This window comes from Dreissena polymorpha, chromosome 3, assembly GCF_020536995.1.
Source record: "Dreissena polymorpha isolate Duluth1 chromosome 3, UMN_Dpol_1.0, whole genome shotgun sequence".
Classification (NCBI taxonomy): domain Eukaryota; kingdom Metazoa; phylum Mollusca; class Bivalvia; order Myida; family Dreissenidae; genus Dreissena; species Dreissena polymorpha.
In genome coordinates, this window is record NC_068357.1 from 99,620,947 (window position 1) to 99,629,434 (window position 8,488).

Sequence of the window (8,488 nt, forward strand, 5' to 3'; positions counted from 1 at the left end):
TATAGATTATTGCAAGTTCAATATGCATGTGGAAGGATATTAACTTAACATTGTCTTCATTGTAAGAACACATTAAATTAGCACTTTATAATATAAAAATGCTGTCAAACATACTTTAATTATTTTAGTTCTGTTCTTATAATCATATTTATAATGTTTCCCAATGTAATGGTTTATCGCGCTATTTTTCCCAATTTCATGGTTTATCGCGCTAATTTTCCCAATCCAAATGGCACAGGCTGTAACAAAAAAAATCACTGCTTTAAGTATAATTAGTGTCCCACCACACACACCATAGCTTCTATTCATACTTTTTAACATCAGAAAAAATAATAAATAAAAAGCACGTTAACAATGGTAAGGTTTTCTTATCCCTTTACCACTTAGATATGTATAATTTTGACGCATTTGTAGTCGCTTAGAAAGTTAAATTTAATTGAAACCTTTAATCTTACTAGATTTAAGTTTTTAAGGCTTCATTTCTAATCCTTAGATACCGATAAGCAGCAAACAGAAAAAACTGATGAGACTGCAAGTTACCCGCTGTTCTCGTTTAACACTGTTTGCACATAGCCATTTTCACTTTGCTTCTGAGTAGGAAATATGGTATACAAACCGGTTCAAAAGTCTAAATCGTATCATACAGTTTTATAGCTAGAACCATATGTTACGCTTTAAACCCTATGATACGCTTTTAAGACTTTTGGACCGGTTCGTACGTTAAACCTTATGATCCGAAACCATATGATACTAACACTATCAGATGGTTTATGACGGGTATTATTAAATGTCCAATCAGCCAATCAGATCTCTCGTTACAAATCTTCGCGGGCGCCATTTTTCTTTGTATTTGATTACTGAAAAACTAAAACTTGAAATATTTTCTGTTCTATTTACATATTATTAAATCATGGCAGGTCGAGATGCCTGCACTATATGTAGACCATTTCAAAAAGAATATCGAGAGCACCTACTGTGTTTGTATCAGTGCAGAATACCTCTGATGACATTACCTACTAAATGCGAAAACAAAACAAATGGTGGTTCAAATTTGTTTGTGCTTATCTTACTATTAGCTTACTCACTGTTGTATTCCACTGTTGATATCAGGGAATAATCTACATGTGCGTTCCGCGTCTATGACGCACAAATATCGAAATAGACGCATCGTTTTGAAATATGTGCGTCCACTCGGACGCATTGCTGAACTGTATCCGTTAAACGCATACGCGAATCACGATAAGTACGAACTATCTTGTGTACGAGTAAAAAGTGTAGCAATGAACGCAGAGTTTAACCGAATGAGGCCTGAAGACTCCAGCAAGTCTTTTGATTGGCTCTAGTCGAGCCGCTGCTGTATAATACGAACCAATTAGAATCGACCTTTTAAATAGAATGTGTTATGATATTTTCTCGAGTCCCCGGATGAAAACCTGCTTTAACTTTGTGTATTACTTAGTCATAAATAATACAGAAAAAATGCCTCCGAAATAAGGTAATGAAGCTTAATCCAAAACAAACAAATCTAAACTTTAATAATGGTAGGTAAACGGCTCGCAATTCGGACGTCAACAATAATATTATCAAGCTCGCAATGCGGATGTTAACAATAATATTATCATCGTTTTGAATCAAGTTGAAATGTTATAACAGGTTACTTTCATGTAACAGATAATGTTATAGCCTATGTGAAGGCAAACAAGATAGTGATAACTCTGAATTTGTTGTTTTTTTGGTTTCAACAAGTTTTTGAGATAATTACAAGTTTAATGCAAGTATAGTTATTGAGCTAGTGTGATTTAGACATATTTTCTTCACTACTTGGTATCTTTCAAAACTTGGGAAAACTTGCGAATGCTTATGAGGGCGGGGTTAACTATCGACCATTATTTTTTATTGACGTCGGGCACGAAGTAAGAGTTTATCGCAACTTGATTAGCAAGAAGTGGTACCATTTACATAATATAAAACCGGTAACTAGTACAGTACATTAAAGACGGTTTCGGGCATCATCATCACACCTTTTAACTGTAAACAAGTGTTACCTATGACTCTTAATTAATACGAGAAATTAATTGCAAGTGGTAAACAATTAATTACTTATAGCGAGTAAGTTTTGCAAATAACTCCCGGTTACAATTATGCAATAACAATTTAATTCCAGTACATGTGTATTTCATCATGTCCATTTTTAGAACTGTTTTACCTCGTTTTTCTGACATTTCTTCGACACATAATGCGCTTTAACAAATTTTCGTTGAACTAATTTAACGCACGCTTGTAAATGTTTTGTCCAATAATCGATACTTAGAAGACTGATGATTGCAACCGGCCGTAATCCTCGTGGACAACGTGAATTTCATGCATAATTCCGTCAAAACATTTATTCGACTTGTAAAGTGTTTAAACAAATTATCGTTGAATTCATAACGCAACTGTTAATATTTGTTGAAATCTCAAATGGGAATAATTAAATTTGTAATCCGAAACCCATACCCGTAAGTCTATGTTAACGCGTTTTTAATCCGAAACACACTTCCGAATGTAAAATGTTACCGCAAGGTTAAAATATTCTCGCTTCAAATTAGGATGTCCAAATTTATTTTGTGTCGAATCTTTTTCTCAATTAAAAAGAGCACAAAAATTATGCAGCAAGTTCAACGTCGCGTCATTTGCATAGAAAGTGTGCGTGTATTGAGCGTTTTAACAAGCACACAAAACGTCAGGGGATTGACACATGTTCAGAGGCAATATTTTATCAAATCTATAAATAGTCACTTAAAATTTATTTGATACTATAGAAAAATGGCAAGGTTTGCGTTAAAGAAATAATTGAGAGCTTTTATCGTAAATATTTACCAGAAAGTGCTTTATAAAAATGGAATAAACGGGATTATCGGTAATAAATAGAAACTTGAAAAGTATTCAGTAAAAGAGTCGAATTGAAACGGATGTATTGGGGAATCGTTCGAGTCGGGATTTTACTATCTGTGCAGGAAAGTTTTAAAACAATTAAACAATATAAAAAATATATATATTTTCAAATGACTGGGGAATTTTCTTGAAGAGTCATAGCACACCGAATGACGTCCTTTGACGCTGTTTTTATAACGCACCACAGAACATGAATTGACACGTTAAATTTACAAGAAATCAACGTCGGCAGGGGACACCCATCTCGAACCACCCCTATCAGCCCCGGGGCGCCTGACAAAAATCCTGTGGAAAGCACTGCTATTACCGCTAATAATAATGAACCATTGTCCAACATGTCCTTCCCATGGGACATAAAACCAAGGTTCAACATATTGGTACAGCGATTTTTTTGCCCAATCGGGAAAAGTACCGGTACCAGCCCAATAGGGAAAAATATTTGCAAAAAACCTTGAAAATGGGTTGAATTAATATCCCCCACAAATATTTATTTTGTGATCATAGACGGACAGACGGACTGACAGACAACGCCGATTCTATATCCCTCCACCTTTTGCCACTGATAAAAACTGCAACCATGTTTAATGCTTGGTTGAACATGGACACCCTTGCAAAATTACACAAAAAGAAAGGGAAAGTGTATGTCCAATACAACATGTTTTATTTCCATTTTAGTATCTTAATTCACAATCTGGCCAACTTGAAACCATGAAACAACTTGTAATGAATCAATGATGTATCAAATCACATAAAAATCTTACATATATTTACTTCATTCATATTGATTTAGTTTTTGCAGAGGTCTGTCTACTAAGTGTCTATTTTTTGGGAAAATGTTAATAATCCTTTCACTGTGATTAAGCAGAAGTCAGGAAAAATCAAGTCATTGTTTGTTTGTGTGTTATAATCTTCTTGTTAATTGTTGCATCATTTAACCAATGTAAAATATGTAAAAAGAAATGTAAATTATATTTTTTGTAAATTATCTATCTATCTATCTATATATACTGCTAGTCGCCAACAATTAGCATTACAAGCAGGTGCGTGTCAGTGCTAGGAAATTAAGGAAGAAGTGTATAGGAGATAAAAGTAATACATAATGTATTTGTGAGACATAGAAACAAAGGTGATAGTGTTAGTTAAAAGAAGGAATATACAGATAAAAGGTTAAAAACAGCCAACCTGCTTAGAAACTGTGGTCTAGTTTGGTCACCCCCAGCCTAAACTGGTCCAGGGTAGGTGCCTGTACAATATTGGCTGGTAGAGAGTTCCATAGGACAATAGTGGCTGGATAGGAGAATTTATAGTAGTTGCTTGGAGTAGGGATTTGTCTGAATGAAAGAGGGTGCAAATGTCTAGTGAGCCGGGTCGGAGGAGTGACATAGGGAGGCATTGGTACAGCAACCAGTCCGTTGACAATTTTATAGAACATCAGTAGCCGGGAGTCATACCTTCTGTTCTCAAGTGAACGCCACCCTAATTTGTCTAGCATGTGTGTGACACTGTTGTGATATGAGTAATCATTTGTAACCCACCGAGCGGCCCTGCATTGGACCATCTCGATCTTGTTTATGTTGTGTTGTGTGTGTGGGCTCCACACTGAGCTACTATACTCAAGTTGTGATAATTAAATTATCTTTAATGGTAATTGATTCAACTAAGTTCTTTCGCATATTAATCATTTGCCCATAGTACTTAGGACAAATGAAGTAAATGGCTTCAATGAATAAACTTTATAAATTTGTAATAACATTTTTCATCAACATATAATATTTTTCATTTATATATATATATATATATATATATATATATATATATATATATATATATATATATATATATATATATATGATTGTTTTGTAACTGCAAAATATGAATCCTCGAGTATGCATTATGTGTCATTTTTCATACATACATCGTTTATCCCAGTTACTCCAAATAACATGAACATGTCAAAGCGTCCGAAATCAACTATCCGGATTAATAATACGATCATGAATATTGATTTTCCACATCGATCGCGCGACAGAGCAAGTATGTATATTCATTAACGGACTACATTATAACAATGATGTTCATTTATTTATAGTGATACAATATTATCCTACCTGGTAAAGAGAAAATAGGAAATCTCAACGCATAACAACAACCACTACTTTGTTGTCATTTTCGGTACAGTAAAAACCCAATATCGTTATCGACGTAGATGTTCCGATCTGGAGGATTCTGGGGATAGTCGATGTATCACGATCGCTAAAACTTATTAAAGTAGTGATAATCGATATTAAAGGATCATGTGCGTTCATCTATCCAATGATTTAATATATGTCACGTTTTGTCGATAACTTTATTATTTATAACGGCTGGAACACAATATCATATTGGTTTACAGGCACGAATTTACCGGAGACATACGGGACGAGCTGTGTCCCAAGATGACCCCAGACCGTATGGCATGGTTATTCCTGACGTTTTAAATTTTAAGATAAAACGTAATAACGCTGGATCGGGCAAAATGTGTTTCGTGTTTATCCAGATGATCACAAATCGCATACGCGAACATGTTTGGTGCCAATAATCTGATCATTATCGCTTTAAAGTGCGCAATCCCGGCGGGACATCATAGAAAATTGACATGACGCCTTATCTATGATCGCTCTGCCCACTAGAATTGATCCACCAATCAGCGATCGATTAATCGGGCGCACTCGTTAGCAACGACCTGTCCGCCATTTTCTAGACAAGCTACATGTTTAGGTTCACTTTTATTCCAACGAGTTTCTTTTGTTTTCCTCTTTAAAAAAACGATTAAAAATGGTTAAACGGTGTCAATGGGGATTATGTAACTCGGACAATCGATATCCTGAAAGATTAGTTGGTGACATTTAATTTATATCGTTTCCAAAGCCGAAAAGAGATCTTGAGAAGTATAAGAGATGTATAAATACATGCGGTCGTGACCACGAACAACTGAACGTCAACACTGTCAAAGACAAGTATAATATATTTTTATCGGATATACTAGCAGATTTAAATAGTTTATGTTATCGATCTGATTATCACATAATATTTCACTTTTTTAAAAAATAGTTTTATCAGTTACTTGGTCAGAAGCGAGGTTCAAATGCTTTACTTAAAGAGAAATAAAACCCAGCATGAAGCCAAATTCATGCTGTGTTTTATTACTATGATAGTAATGCACTTAATTGACATCATACATGTTATTTGAAGGTGACATGTGATATATTATCTTATTAACGGTATCTACACATTTGCACTCATGTGGTGTCACCAATAAACGCTTTTAATCCACACTAGGAGCTCGAATGCCTAGATCTCATTTTTTAAACGAGTTTCGTTTATTTTGTTCGGATTAAAAAACGGAAATGAAACATGGCAAAAACGGTGTAAAAAGGGTTAATGCAACTCTGACATCTGGTATCCAGAAAGGTAAGTTAGATGAATTAAATTTATACCATATCCAACGCGGCAATGCGGTCTTGACAAGAGCGAGTGGAAGCTTCAAGAATTAACGAGATCCCTTTTATAGAACATTAATTTATTTCACAAACTTGAAATGTCATATAAGCAATAACTAAGCATTATTAAACTTGCATGTATTATGTCACGTGTGCATGTAAAATAATTGAGAATTTTGGTACCCAATTCGTGTAACGAAATCCCCGTTAAAAATCGCGTTTCTGTGTGTGTCAGAAACAAGTGAAAACCTTTTTGTTATTATTTAAATTAAGACGTATCGATACATGCTATTGTAAAAGAGTTATTATTACTGATATTAGTTAACCAATAAATGCGGTAACTTCGGGGAAGTCGGTACCTGCGCGAGCGTCTGATATTGGTAGCCTTATTAATTTATAATAGCCTGACCTTATTCCATTTCGTACAACGCTAATTTTATATCAGACATTGTCCAAACTTAATGTGTTGTGTTTGCGCTTTAAATTATAGTGATTGATAAACGCCCCATAAGCAATGTTTAATATTCATGATTAATATCACTTTTATACGCAATAACATGTGGGATTGAGGTACCAACCCGGCGTCAGAAAGCGCGTAAAACTTCGCCGAATTCCCAGTTATAAAGCGCTATTTCGTGTCAAATACACGGGTAGGGGGGAATGTTTCGGTAATAATTTTGTTAATAACACGGGTAAATACCGGTGAAGTGTTAATTTATTGCAAATACCACCATTACACGTAATAACGGGTTCGATTTCGGTAAGCGCGCAAGCGTTTGAGAGCGTGTTTAATGTACCGATTTACCCGTTATAAATAGCTGATGTTCTCTTTAATCGTATATTTTTTGCATTTGCAGAATAACTAAATGGCATCAACCCCTTTACAAGTGTAATATGGTGTTAAACAAGTCCATAAAATCATCCGGAATATCGCGTAAATCTATATGCAGTCTATAGGCAAAGAAGCCATTTTGGTGTTAGTTTGTCTAGGTTTTCTTCCCGCTGAGCCACGTGATTAAGTGGGCGGAGCGATCACTGATAAGGCGTCATGTCAATTGGTCTGCAATCAGTGCATCAGGAGATTACAGGTTCACACTTAACACTTTTGTATCTCGATTCATAGCGCCGATTTAGGGATATAGAAGCAGAAGCAGGAGCACTCAGAGCATATTATATATTTGCAGACGACGTCGATTGTATTTTTATCAAAGATACAAAGATTTTAAAAAGATTGATGATAAAAGATGTTTTATCATCAAGATGTGGCACATTATTATTGGAACTAAAGTTCTATCTCGATTTTGCCACACTGGACAGAAACTCAGCCGTCAGAAAATTAAGTCAAAATGTGTCAGAATTCTGTCAACTTGTATTGGTCTGAACCGCCCCAGGTATTTAACGAAACAAAAATGTAGCAGTTTTTCGGAACTTGCATCATGCATGGTTAACAAGGGAATATTTCTGTCAAATTATTATGGCACATATTTTAAAACAGCTAAATACAAGACATGTTTAACGATTGTTTTCCTTTTTGTGATGTCGCGAGAGGAATATTTTTTTCTGAAAATTATTATACAATCTCATAATCGTGTATTTTTTCTGTTTTAGTAAAAGTTGACAAGTAAAAAGTGTACGAAAATGAGCGTATGTCGACTTGTTACAATCACGTTCAAACTTATACTGCATTAAACAGTATTTTGCATTTGCAGTATTATATATTTTAACTTTATAGCTGGAGTTACATATTACCGGTAGTCAAAGACAGACCATATCATTTGTTAATTGACATGATAGAATCGTACATGATACGTTGATGTAAATACTTTTTCATGTGTTTAATTCTTATTCGATTAATATATGAAATTTAACAATTTTTAAACAAACTGTTTAGATTTGAATATACTGTTCAAATCGCATTAAGCCAAGCGTGTGAGCCTTTGTCCGCCCTTATTCAATTCTATAGTGGACGTGATACGCTGGTCTGGATAGACGGTTTAACTTTTTGCAGGAAAGAACATTCACATATAACAGCTTTTGAATGAGGTAATGTAAAATTGCAAAGAAGCTTTTGCATG

The 8,488-nt window shown here is 34.7% G+C and overlaps 1 protein-coding gene across 1 annotated transcript in view; it reads right to left on the reverse strand.

Moving 5' to 3' along the window:
• The window catches only part of LOC127870728 (protein lap1-like), a 54,152-nt gene extending 49,034 nt beyond the window's left edge, over positions 1–5,118 (reverse strand). The window contains exon 1 of the mRNA XM_052413165.1: positions 5,043–5,118. The gene's annotated coding sequence lies outside the window, so the exon portion shown is untranslated. The remainder of the gene's footprint in view (positions 1–5,042) is intronic.
• Between the last annotated feature and the right edge of the window lie 3,370 nt (positions 5,119–8,488).